At 32.0% G+C, this 14,643-nt stretch overlaps 1 long non-coding RNA gene across 1 annotated transcript; it reads left to right on the top strand.

The window, feature by feature from the left end:
• The first annotated feature begins 11,917 nt into the window (after positions 1–11,917).
• On the top strand, positions 11,918–14,208 carry LOC126891925 (uncharacterized). Its single transcript, XR_007700621.1, has 2 exons — positions 11,918–13,753; positions 13,838–14,208. It is a non-coding gene; the product is annotated as an uncharacterized LOC126891925 (long non-coding RNA).
• The last annotated feature ends 435 nt before the right edge of the window (positions 14,209–14,643 follow it).

Here is a 14,643-nt window from a genome sequence, read left to right as displayed (position 1 = left end):
GTTTGGATGTATTTTCTATTTAAAGTGGTTTGTTGTAATACCTCAAACATTTTTTCTCTGGGAACGGTATCGTATGCTTTTTTTAAGTCTACAAATACCATGTGAGTTTCTAGATTTCTAGTAGAACGTTTTTCTAGTAATTGCCTTATGCAGAAAATATTATCTGTGCATGATCTACCTGCCCTAAATCCACTTTGTTCTTCGGAATCTTGCCACTCCTTTTCTATCCGTTTCTTTATTATTCGTCCGTACAGTCTTCCAACTGAGCTGGTCACACTAATGCCTCTGTAATTATTACAATTTTTTCTACCATTTTTTTTTGTATATAGGGGTAGTTATGGAGTTTTTCCACTCAGAGGGCACGCCACTATTGCCTGAAAGGCATCGGTTGAATATTTCAACTAAAATTTCTTTTTCCTTTGTCGTGCTGTGCTTAATGAGTTCAATTGGAATACCTCCGGGACCAGGAGCTTTATTGTTTTTCATTTCTCTTAACGTTAGTTCTAGTTCTTGAATAGTTATATCTTCTAGTTGTTCCAGGTTGTTTGGGGCGATGATGGTTGATGGACAAATGACATCAACTATGATTAAATTATATTTTAAAAGAATCTATATCTATAAATGTGTGGGTCGGCACTGCCGACCCTGCCGACGCTGACCGGCCGCCACTGATGGATATGACAAACACAATAGGGCTTTTCATCGATTGTCATTTGTTTCGAGCTTCTGTCATGTGTCACATAATATTATCTGACACATGACAAAAGCTCGAAACAAATGACTGTGAATGAAAAGCCCTATAGGCGAGGAAAAGCACCAAAGTTACCAATTTTTGGCAGTAAAATTAATCGCAATGCAACATTTTGCATTCGATTGGGGAAATTGTCAGGAAAGTTTTTGATGAAAGAGTCATTGTGGTAAAATAAAAATTGCATTTTGTGCAATTTTTGCAAAATTTGCAACTCGAAATATCGACAGACATGAGTTTAATTTTGTTACTCTGGTCGTTTTCGAGGTCGCTCAACAAAATGATAACGATGGTAGTCCTTGAGCTACCTGGTGCCCAGAGCGGACCTCGTCTTCTGGAATTTTATATTACTTTTCTGGAGTGCTGGAGTTTTCGAGATCGCTGAACACGAATATGATAACGATGATGTTTCTCGAGCTATCTGGTATCCAATAATAATATTGTGGCATATCCGAAAAAGAAACATAATAGTATCTTTATATGCCTTTTAGGTATAATGATGGACAACTCTGAAAGAAAGTAGTTTATTATTCTAACTGCATGGGAAATAAGCCACAATTTAACTTAGAAAATGATTTTGTTAATGTTTCCACTTCCACCTCGGAGAGAATAATATAATATAATAGCTTCAGAACAATATTAAGAAATGAGCTATTGACCAACTGGGGGCTTCCAGAAATGGTAGAACTTTATATATGTAAGTACCTTTTTAAACATGTGTATGTGTAAGTATACTTATTTATAAACTATACCTGATAGGTTTCTTGAATGTATTGTCTTCTATATATAATATACAATTCAACGCTATATCAACCATGACGTGTGCTGCAATGAGGATGTTTTCTGTTGAATTATTTGTGGTAAAGAAATTAGTTAGCCTAAAAGAAACATTTTAATGGTTAAGAAATTTTATTGCCGAAAACTGTGAATAAGTTAATAGGTATTAAATAACTTAAGATGTAAACTAATATTACTTTTTCGTAATAAAATTTCTTAATGATTCGGTATGCTGTCTCTTTTAGATTATATAAATATTTAAAATTACATTGTTTGCTTCAATGTTTTACATTGGTTGTATTTTCCCTCTTGTTTTAGGTAAACAATGTTTATTGTGTGACAATATTACACAGATAAATAGTTAATATTTCATTTACAAAAAGAAAAAAATAAACAAAGATTGGTAGGTTAAATAATAGAAAATGTTTTTGGATTGTATGTAGACTGTTTCACTGATACCTACCGTTCTTATACCAAAAGCTTTGTTTTGTTTTTTTTGTATTTCCTAAATTTGTCAAAATAAGTACGTATATCTTTATAAAAAAAAAATGTTAAAATAAGGTTACTCTTTCTACATAACGGATTTGTTTTAGTTAATATACAAAGTGCTATTAAATTAACAAAAAGAAAGAAAAATTGAGGAAGTTGGATTTACTTCCCCATCCTTTTATTGTTGTATAGAAACCAGTGGTTTAAGAGTGGAGAAAATATTTGTATGTAATAATAACGTAGTCCATTGAAATGTTACATTTAGTGTGCATTTCTTAGAGGAGTCAATTTTATTTTTTTAATGTGTAGGGGGGTTCAGTAGAAGCTTAAGTTTAAGTTTTTGGGGTTGAGGCCCTTGTCCCCCGGCCGCCATCTTGGAAAAAGGGGTGCAAAGGGCTCTCGCGCTGTATCTCGTAAACTAGCTACCCTACAGAAAATTTAATTTCACATAAAATGAAGCAAATTAAATTTTCTACAATTTTATGTCTATTACTTTTTATCGTAAAATGACCAACAAAAAAGTTATAAACAAAAATAAGAGAAAATTTTGTAAGAAATTTCCTTTTGGAGGTTATAACTTTTTTTACGTTCATTTCACAATAAAATAACATCATAGCGATTTTGTAGAGCATTTTTCAATAAACAATTTTCACTATAAAGTTGTTTAATTTTATTTATTATCTAGGTTTTACAGCGCTCCAAACTTGACCAGATTCTCGAATTCTCGTAGAAAAATTATGCTTTTCTATCTATATATTACACGAGCGGCATTAACCGTTATGCCAACGACGAAAATCAAATTTAAGGTGAATGATCAATTTTGGCCAATTTTTATATTTTAGAGGTCGCTGAATCCGAATATGCAGTTTATTTTTATTTAGAGTTGGTGGAACATGTTAAAAAAATAAATTTTACACAAAAATGCCAAAAATCAATTTTGATGATTTTTCAAATTTACCTCGCTGTATCTTTGGTCACTGTAAATATTTCCTTTTAAAAAATTTTCTGTGTCATCTTTGAAGTACGTAGATAACAATGAAATTTGTCCAAAATGTTTAAACACATTAAAAAAGGAGTTGTTAATTTATTAACATTTTGTCATCATATTTCGTTAGTTTCATGTTTACTTAAAAAGTTGAGTGACAAACTTTTTAGTTTATTTAACCAACACAACAATAAAATATAGTTCATTAAGAAGTTTTTTGGAAAATTTTAAGTCAAAATATATAATAGGAAAAAAGTAATGTTACTTCATATACAAGCGGCACACCCCAAAAAACGCTTATATCTCGAGATCCTGACCACGGTGTGGTGAATGGCTAATTTTTATCATACTTTATGATTTTGATATCAAAAATCGTTTTTTTGCCATGCTTAAGAATTTTGCATTTTGCGGTTACGTCATTCTTCTTCTGAAGCGGCAAATTTGTCCTCAAACAACTTCTTGGGCCTTTTCTATATATGCTTAGAGTTATAAGTTTTATAGTGGGAAGAAAGGTCAAAAACAGACTAATAATAGTATAGGAATGTTAAAATCATAATAAATTGTATGAATAAAATATATATATATATATATATATATATATATATATATATATATATATATATATATATATATATATATATATATATATATATAGATAGAAAAGTAAGCCTAACTTTTGTTTTTATTGCATCCCTATGAGCATTCGAGAATCTGGTCAAGTTTGGAGCGCTGTAAAACCTATATAAATAAATAGAATTAAACAACTTTATAGTGGAAACAGTTTGCTGAAAAACCCTCTACAAAATTGCTATAATGTTATTTTATTTTAAAATAAACTGAAAAAAAGTTATAACATCCAAAAGGAAACTTGTTAAAAAAAATTTACATATTTTTGGTTATATCTTTTTTGTTGGTCACTTGACGATAAAAAGTAATAGAAAGAAAATTGTGTAAAATTTAATTTGCTACATTTTATGTTTAATTAGATTTTCCGTAGGGTTGGTAGTTTACGAGATATAGCGCGAAACCCCTTTGCACCCCATTTCCAAGATGGCGACCGGGGAACAAGGATGGCGACCCCAAAAACTTGAACTTAAGCTTCTACTGATCCCCCCTACGCATTAAAGAAATAAAATTGACTCCTCTAAGAAATTCAAGGTACGGCCTAAAAAATGTAACATTTTAATGGACTAACGTTTTATATTCTGTTTTTATTAATAAAGAATAATTTTACCTTACCACAATGATTTATTTCGCCGTATGTAATATCACTTTATTGTCAAGAAATGTAACTTAATTATAAATATACGATTATATCTGCGAAATATATTTCTTAACATTAAATACATTAATTAATAATAGTAAGATAACCATATTCCTTGCTAAGAAATACTATTGCTCAGAAAGGATAGTTTTGTAATGTCAAGAAAATATACCTATTCTTATGACTAATAATAACATCAGTTTAACATCAAGTGGAATTTCTTTCTGATAAATGGGTTTTAAGTTTGCAAGAAAGTGATAGTTCAATCATGTTTAAGATATATTTCTTTGGGTATATTAAAATTTATTTGAAATATTTTAGAAAATTATATCTTACATACAAAGATATATTTCTTAGGCAATATGCCAAGTCGATCTTTCTTAAATATAAATAAAGTTTTTTTATGTCAAGAATTTTTTTCTTTCGATTCAGGGTGGACCTCGTCTCCTGAAGTTTTATGTTATTTCCATTCAAAGTCGCTTCGAGAAGCGATAACACCGACGCAGTGGAACAACGCGGAAATCATCTTACTTCATAAGAAGAAGGGAGATTCAATTCGGGAAATTCCGATTATTTTCAAAGTTCAATATTCTGTCTACACACTGTATATGTAGTTCAGAGACAAAGTAAAATTATATATTAATATCAACCGGACCCTTTATTTACATACTTTCTCATTTTTATAGGACAATAGCGATTAAGAGTATTTATTTGTCGAACACGATTTTTTAGATACCAAAAGAGGTTCAAGTGATCAGGTGTTTCCTAATATTCCACAGAATTCACACCTGCACACCAAATTAAAGCTTTCGACTGATTGCGTTTATCTTGTTCTTGTTATTAGCTTGATTTATTGCAACAAGTGTCTTCAAAGGGCGCAAATCATTTGTATAAGGATTAATAATTTCCTGAATTATGATGTGTACCTATACTAATCACGAGCTAAATTATGATATAGTTTTGTTATCAGTTATCACAAATATTTGATAAGAGTTATGAAGTATTCTTGGATATTTTTTAATTTATCTGTTACTCTTTGCGGGCTAATACATTTAGGCGAATGGCAAATTTTCATAAAACGAAGAACCAAAGATTACACAAGAAGAGGAAGTTCTTGCAAAAAGGTGAACAAATAAACATGGAAGAGTTGGAGGAGGGGTTATCAAGAATTAAGACAAGAAAGTGGGAGGATTGGATGACATCGATCCTGAAATGGTAAAGTGGATAGGGAAGGAGGGTAAAAGATGGCTATTAGAGAGACTTATGGAGAACAGAAAGCATACCAAAAGACTGGGAAAAGAATCTAATTGTACCTATTCACCAAAAAGGAGAAGAAATAGACCGTGAAAATTATAGGGCCATTTGTTTGTCATCTATAACTTTCAAACTATGTATTGTTATGATCTGCTTTCTATTATTTTTATGTTAATTAGTATTTATTTGAATAATTATTTAATTAGCGCAAATCATACATAAAAAAATTAAGAAAAAATCTCAGGGTGCCTTTTGTCATAAAAAATTTTAATTAAATTCTCTTAGGTTATACTTATCCTTTCTCGTGGCTTCAGTATCTCTTAGCTGATCCTTATCGGGATAAAATAGGAAAAGGAAATAAATAGAAAAATCATAAATAAACACATACCAATACCTTTATTATCAAAAGCAATGCTCTATAAATTTATCAATTAAATCCTGTGGGCATAACTGTCCAAAAGAAACTTTTACCATATACAATAATCTAATTCAAACAAATATTTATCGCTTTGTTCTTGATACCCTTAATAAAAAACAAGCTAAACAAACAAATTTGGTATTCGCAAATTACTTATACTTCCTATTAAATTTTTGAAATGTTGGAATCTTAAATGCATATGCTTTTACGTAAAAAAATTTAACTTTCGATTATAAAGAAAATCTATCACATAGGTTATTGACTGACCTTTTTGATTCACACACAATGATGTCTCCTCTTGACCCAAACAGCTCCTCCTTGTTGATTATATTAGGCTACCAATACCAATCAAAGCCCTCTCCGTTCTCAGCAAACAATCCAGCAGGATACCAGCAACTATTTCTCCAAAAACACAAGCCAGGCCTCTTTTTGCCAGTACTCGTTCAATAAACTCCAAAGCTCTCTCCTCTCTTTCTCTCAACAATAATCTCCTGAGACCCAAGTATCTTTTTTACTTGGTGTCACAAATAATTTTAATAACGATAATTCTTCTAACTTACTCTCTTGGACTTTACAGAATCAAAGAGGTATTTCTTCTCGATTTGATTTGTCTCTCGTTCCACTTTTCAGCTCCTCTCACTGTCAAAACAACCACTAGTACTTGCTTCTGAACTACTCACGAAAATTTTAACTGCTCCTCTCGGCTGCCGGTAACACAATCATCCCTCTTTCCAAAACTATCTGAAAATTCAACCTTCTCTCCTTCCCATTCCAAATTGCCAAACCAATCAGAGACATTTCTTCTTCCCCACTCTTTTTTTCATTCGAAAAACCCACTCATACTTTCAAAAATATTCCTACCATCATAATAATTACTTTCGGGAAATTCTAAAAAATTTACTCGGGGTTAAACAAAAAGTGATTAAAATTCCAAACTTTCTTTACCTTAATTTTCTAAGAACTAATTACCTATGGCTTCTACCTTTCCCGTAATAAACAATCGGTTTAAAATAATAATCCTTAATAACTTTCACTTCACTTTTATTTACAAATGTTTTAATATTCTTCATGGAAAAATTCATTAAGGAGAAACCACCTTGCGTGAAAGCTAACTTCTAATAAATATTTACAAATCAATATACAGGGTGTATCAAATTTATGTGCCCGCGTTATATTAAAAAAATTAAAAATTTTATTCTATCTTTGATGGATAAATTGAAACACAATAGTATATATAAGAATAATAGAAAAAAGACTACGCGCAGCAATAGAGGAAACATTTGACAAGGAAACAACTGCATTCAGACAGGGAAGGGGGACAATTATAATATATTCATCTTGAGAAACATAATAGGAAAAATGAACGAAAAAGGACCTTTATAGATTTAAGACCTTTATAGATTTAAAAGCAGTATTTGAAACGATAGATAAAAGAGGATATCCCTAGGAAAATAAAAAACGCAAGTAAAGTACTTATGATAAAATCACTGGCATGGTACAAATCAACGGTACAAGCAGAGAACAACGACCACAAGTGTGGTCGTTGTTCTCTGGTACAAGATCCAACGAATTCAATATTAAAAAGGGAACAAAGCAAGGTGACGGCCTTAACCCAGTACTATTCATCCTAGTAATGGATGAGATTCTGAAAAATACTAAAAAGGCTACAATCCATCTTTAAATTACGGTGGGATATTTGAACTTAATAGCGAATATACTTGGCGGACTTCTATATGCAGATGATATTGTACTGATTGCAGACACTAGAAGAAAGATTCAAGAATTGATAAATATATGGGTGAGAGAATTAGACAATCAAAGAATGGAAATAAACGTAAAGAAAACAAAAAGTATGATAGTTAAACAAAAGAAAATTGATGACAGGACAGAAACCATTTACTGTAAGGAAAACCAAATTGAGACAGTATCAACTTTTGAATATTTAGGAGTACTAAGTGATATCAGAAGACGGAATATCAAACAAAGTGCAGCAAGCAAATAAATTTTTTTATGCACTGAACAACACAATATTTGGAAAACAAGAAATAGAAAGAGAAGTTAAGCGCAAGGTGTATAATGCAGTAACAATACCAACACTGTTTTATGCAAGCAAGACGGGCGCACCTTAACTCGCTCTCGACCCCTATAAAACCACTTTAATCCTACACGAATTCGCTCCGAACCCCGTACATGAACTCGCTCCTGGTCATTATAAAATTCGCAGAAATTGTACCTTCTTCTGAAACTTGGGTTTTGAGGAAAACAGGTATAATATACACCAGAATATAGAAAAGTGAAAAGTAAACAATTTATTTATTATAAACTGCAACTTACAGACTATAATACTTATCTATGTCAATCTACCTAAGCAAGTAAATGTACTGAAATGTAAATCTAAATGCCAATAACAACAAAATGGACAGTAAGGAGTTCCCGAGAAAGAAGAAGAATATATTTGTCGAACTCTTAGAGTAGGGAGAATTTCACACCCTGTACCTGGGAGGTATAAAAAATCCATGCTCTAAGGTCGAACTCGATTTTTAGATACCAAAGAGGTTCAAGTGATCAGGTGTTTCCTAATATTCCACAGAATTCACACCTGCACACCAAATTAAAGCTTTATCTTGTTCTTGTTATTGGCTTGATTTATTGCAACAAGTGTCTTCAAAGGGCTGAAACAGTTTGTATAAGGATTACTAATATCATAAATTATGATGTGTATAATCACGGCAATTGTTATCACAAATAGTTGATCAGAGTTATGAAGTACTTATTCCTGGATATTTGAATTTATTTTAGGTATACTCTTTGTGGGCTCTGAAAGCACGGAACGAGCACTGTTGGACGGTCCGGGAGCTCCAACGCCCAATGCAACGTATCCATTATGTGGAGCAGTTGAAGGAGCGTAGACCAACATTGTGGATACGTGCCTTAATATGTTTTAGCGAGAGTCGAACGCCCAATAGGGTCTTCTTCTTCTTAAAGTTCCCTCTCCTATCGGAGGTTGGATATCATAATGGCTATGGTTACTTTGTTGGCTGCTGCTCTGAACAGTTGTAATGAACTACAGTTAAACCATTCTCTAAGGTTCCTCAGCCAGGAGATGCGTCTTCTTCCTATGCTTCTTCTTCCTTGGATCCTTCCTTGCATAATAATTCTCAGCAACTCATATTTTTCTCCTCTGGTAATGTGACCGAAATATTCCAGTTTTCTAGTTTTTATACTTTTCATAATTTCTAACTCCTTATTTAAACGTCGTAGCACTTCAACATTGGTAATCCTTTGAACCCACTGAATTTTCAATATTCTTCTGTAACACCACATTTCGAACGCTTCTATTCTTCTTATGTGTTGTCTCTTCAATGTCCAAGCTTCCATTCCGTATAGCAATATAGAAAATATGTAGCATCTTAAAGCCCTCAATCTGAGAGGCAACTGAAGGTCTTTGTTTGCAAGCAGTGTCTTCATTTTTATAAATGCTTGCCTTGCAGTTTCAATTCGGACTTTAATTTCTTGGCTTTGGTCATCAACCCAGGATCCCAGATATTTGTATGTCTTCACTTTTTCTATTTGGGGTTGCTCTATCATTAACCTTTCATTTTCATATTCTGTTTTTGAGAAAATCATAAATTTAGTTTTTTTCTTGTTTATTTTTAGTCCATATCGAATGCAATAATCGTTAATTCTATTTAGAAATTCTTGTAGCGATTCCAGGGTGTCTGCCATTATAACGGTGTCATCAGCGAATCTTATGTTATTTACTATTCTTCCGTTTATAGAGATTCCATCACTTAGCTCCGCTATGGCTTCCTGAAATATGGCTTCAGTGTGAAAGGTTAAACAGTAGCGACGACAGAACACAACCCTGTCTTATTCCTCTCTTTATATCAATATTCTCCGATTCTTGTTCTTCTATCTTTATATTGGCCTTTTGATTCCAATACAGATTGATGATAATTCGTAAATCTCGTCTGTCTATATCTCTGTTTTTCAATAATTCTATTAGTTTTTCATGTCAGACCCGTCAGTCAAGTCGATGAAACAGAAATAAATATCCAGGTTCATATCTAAGCATCTTTGAGAGAGGACATTAAACGCAAACAATGCTTCTCTTGTTCCAAGTCTTTTGCGGAACCCAAATTGGGTATCATCCATATCATATTCTAGCTTTCTGTATAATCTTCCATGAATCATTTTTAGAAATATTTTGAGGGTATGTCTTATTAGTGATATTGTCCTATAGTCCGAACAATATTTGGCATATATTGTTTTTGGTATTGTTACAAAGTTGGATACCAACCATTCCTGAGGGATTTTTCCGGTTGTATATACTTCATTAAACAGATTCAGTAGGACAGGTAGAGTTTCATCGTCTAGACATTTCAGTAATTCCGCAGGTATTTCGTCTGGACCTACAGTTTTTCCGTTTTTTGCGTTTCGTATTGCTTGTTCGATTTCCTCCATAATGATCTCTGGTCCCTTTCGCTGTCGATTTCTTCAGGTTCTTGTCTATTATCCTCAAACAGATCTGTTATGTATGTCTTCCACTTTTTTAATTTCTCTTTGATTTCTATAATAATTTTCCATTTATGTCTTTAAGAAGGCCCTCTTTCTTTTTTCGCTGTGTATTTGTGATTTCCTTTATTTTCTTGTGCATGTTAAAGCTATCATACTTTTTAGAATATTCCTCTATTTCACTACATTGATTTGCCAGCCAGGTGGATTTGGCCTCTTTTATTTTCTTTCCTATTAATCTCTGTATTTCCTTGTATTTTGCCTTACTCCTGCCTTTATGTTTCCGTCTTTCCTCCATTAGATCTAGGATTTCTATAGTCATCCATCTCTGTTTTTTTATTATTTTTGTGGGTAACATCTTTCTTCCTGCCTCTACTATCGTTTCTTGTATCATGTTCCATTTGTCATTAACATAATATGTTGTTTTTATTACGTCTTGTTTGATTTTCTTTAAGTTATCATTTATTTCTTGTGTTAACCTCTGACGTACAGGTTCTTCTTTTATATTTGAGACATTCAATCGTGGTATAAAAAGGTCTTAATTTTCTATAGTCATTATTCTCTGGCAACCGGGCAAATTTGATACCAAAATGTTTGTAATAAAAATCTGCATTGTACAAACATACATACATACTATTATGCTCTGCATTTTCTCTTTGTTATGAGATTAAGATGCCTCTTATTACTTAGATTAATTTATTAATTAGTTTAATTACTACTCGTGAAACAAAATCAAAATTTAATAAAATATTTAATAAATAAAAAAAAAATAAAAAATCAATGGGAAAATCCCAATAGTTGGCTGTATACCATAGTTTAAAATTGCTTCAAAATTCTGCTTTCCATCAGTCATCTTCCTCTTCTGCTATTTACAGGTCACTACCATATCATAACCCACATCTATCTGAAAAGATTAAACGTATTGTATCTAACTCTTCTGAGAATATACATATTTCTTTCAAAGTTGGAAATACCCTTGGCCACTTTTTGACAAATACTAAGGATACAATACACTATATGAATCGTAGTGGTGTTTATAGACTGACTTGTTCTGATTGTGATGCCTCTTACATCGGCAGGACTTACAGATCACTCTCAACCAGATCTGCTGAACATTCTAAAAGAGACACTACATCAGCCTTTTCCCATCATTTGAAAGTTAATAATCATCATCTTGACATCCCTGATGGTGTTAAATTAATTCATAACATCCAAGACAGAAACAATCTACGCCTGGATTTGTACGAGGACCTTGAGATTTCCAGAGACATGAGGACCAGCCCCAATTGCGTTAATCGTCAAACAACTTTAAATCGTCCTTTCACTCCTATCAATCGACAACTATTCCCTTAATCCAACCCTAGTTTTCTCTCATTATTCCTCTCATCCCCCTTCCCCTATACTCCTATTCTCCATTTCCCCCTCCCCCTCTTTTTCCACTACCCCACTAGTTTATAACAGTCTCCTCTTTCCATACTAATCACCCATTAACACATATCTCAACTTGCATTTCTTTTCAACTTCATTGCTGCCTCCCCCACTATCCCATCCCTAACACAGTTTTGATTCTTCTATTTTCCTATCCTTCATATTTTTCTCCACTCCTAGTCATTTCTGGTTTGACCTTGTGTCTCTGTCTCTTTTTCAGGTCCTCTATATCTCATCTCACCATTTCTTTCATAATTTATTTAAATGCCTCTTATTATTATTAATCCTTAAATCGGTCTGGTTTATTGTCTCTTTGGAATGTTCTTGACACTCACTTATCCTGTTGCCTGTTATGTACTTACTCATTTTCTCTCATCTCCGCTTACAATAATAAAAAACACCATACATCCAATCACTCTGGTCTGTCATATATATCACTTTCCTTACTTAGTAACATTCTGTCACTTCTTTCTTTTTAGATTCTTAGACTTTACTTAACAATAGGATACTGCACACCTATATCCATTACGACCCATTCAGTCAAACTTCTTTCAGATTATAACATTTAAGTTTTATTGCATTCACTATTCTTCTTTTTTCATCTATCTTTTCATTTCCATTCATATCAGGCAACTTCCAATATCCATTTATCCCAATTTAAAATAAAAATTTTTTCACATTTTTCATTTGTTTGATTTCAGTTACAATCACATACGTTCATAAAGTTTGTGCACTTAAATATATTTCATTTAGTTCAGTCTGTTCACTCCACTATCACCAATAGAAATCAATCTCATACTTTTCTATTTCATATACTCATTCAATTTAGATTCTTCTTTACATACTGACACCAACCCACAATTTGACCTATATTGGTAGCTCTCATTCTAATTATTTTATTCACTATTCCACGTTGGTAGACTATCAAGATACATTACTTCCTATTCATTCAGTCCATTCAAAACTACATAAAGATGAATTAGACTTTATGTCACATAGTTTAATTTTATTATATTATTACATACTCTCATTCATTTCACAATACTATATACAATCATATCCTTCACACATATATCTACCTCACTAACAGTAATCTTTAGTTATTTAATTTTGTTAACAACTATTTTCCAACTTTTAACAGACATAATTATTCATTACAATAGTATAATAATAAATTTAACACAATAAATAGCCACCTTTTGTATATATACTGTTTTCTCGCAATATTCTACCGTTTACCTTCAACCTGTTGTCTGCTTGCCTTGTTAGGCAACCAACATTTCATCACATAAAAACACTCTTAAATTCTGGTTCTCTCGGCTTGTTTAGCTTTGTTTTTCCACGCAAGTCTAATTATCTTATTATGTAGTGTATTTCCTTGTTTCAACAAACTCAACTTTCATCTCGTCATTTCACATCCGATGACGTCACAACTTAAACCACGTAATATATCTGCATTAAATTTAATGAATCTATAAGTTATTCTGGAATAGAGAGTTGCTAATTTAAACTTTACAGTAGATTTTATTATTCAAATAATTTAAATTATTTTTGCATACAAACCTTCGCATTTTATTAAAAAATCCAAAATCAAATGAAACTTTAACCAAAAATTGGCTTTATCTTGTCATGTCATGTCACCCTTGTCAAATTGTATATCCACTTCATAATTTCTCAGTTGGTCTGTGCCCATTGAATTGGCAAGTACCTAGTATCTTCGAGCAGGGAACCATGGCACCCTTTTAGCATGTGTTCCACTTTATCCATTAACATCGACTTGTAGTCATAACATTTTAACATATTACATTATGTAAACCATATATGATGATGTTAACACTATTTACGGTGTGCTAGTTTCAAAATACTCGGCAGGATGTAAGTATTCCCACACTTTTTTCATTTTAACAGTCACATTTTTAACCTTTTGCTTTAATCTAACGTGGAAATACTTCATTCTAGGCACTGAAGATGTTCTGTTTAGAACGAAAACGTTCTGCAATCGATGACATTTTATAGTTTTTAAATAAACAATTTTATACCAGAATACATCTCGAAGTTTTTACTTCTGTATTGGTTTTTTAATAAATAAAAGGGCTAACTGATTATAATAGGTATGTATTACCTTTATTTTGTGGCTTCTAGTATTGCTCGTTGCTTGCTTTATCCAGGACAAAACAGGGAAAGAAATATACCTACTCAAAAACTCATATAAATTTTATAACTACTATTTATTTATATACTATATACCATAAATATAAAAATTCAAATGTATGCTAAACTTTATTCTGTTGTAAAATTTCTTATCTAATCATAAAAAACCTTTAATTTTATTATCTACTTTTGTGAACCAAATTCATTCAATTGAATCGGTAGATTGTCCTTATTTATATTATAAAAAGAAAACAAATTTGAATGTTCACTTTTTAAATAGATTACTTATATTATCTTCTATGAATTTATGAATGAATAATTTATGTTGTAATAAATACTATTAAGTTTATGTGGCTGTCAAACAAAAAACAAATATGGTATGTAATACAAAACAATTCTCTCTTTTCACAAATAATCTGACTAACCTTTGCCGACGTCCTTGTTTCTTCTGCTGGATTGTGTTGTCCTTAGTTTTCCCACAACGTGTCCCTCGGATTCTGCAAACTGTCCTTCTCCTTCAAACTGTTTCGAACAGCACTCGTTCGAATTCTCTCCTCAAATTAAAGGCCCTGACTCGATAAAAACAATATCAATCTTTAGAATTCAAAGATTTT

This window comes from Diabrotica virgifera, chromosome 9 (genome assembly GCF_917563875.1).
Source record: "Diabrotica virgifera virgifera chromosome 9, PGI_DIABVI_V3a".
In the NCBI taxonomy this organism is placed as follows: Eukaryota; Metazoa; Arthropoda; class Insecta; order Coleoptera; family Chrysomelidae; genus Diabrotica; species Diabrotica virgifera.
The sequence above is the reverse complement of the archived record's forward strand: the minus strand, read 5'-3'. Positions and strand labels throughout refer to the sequence as shown.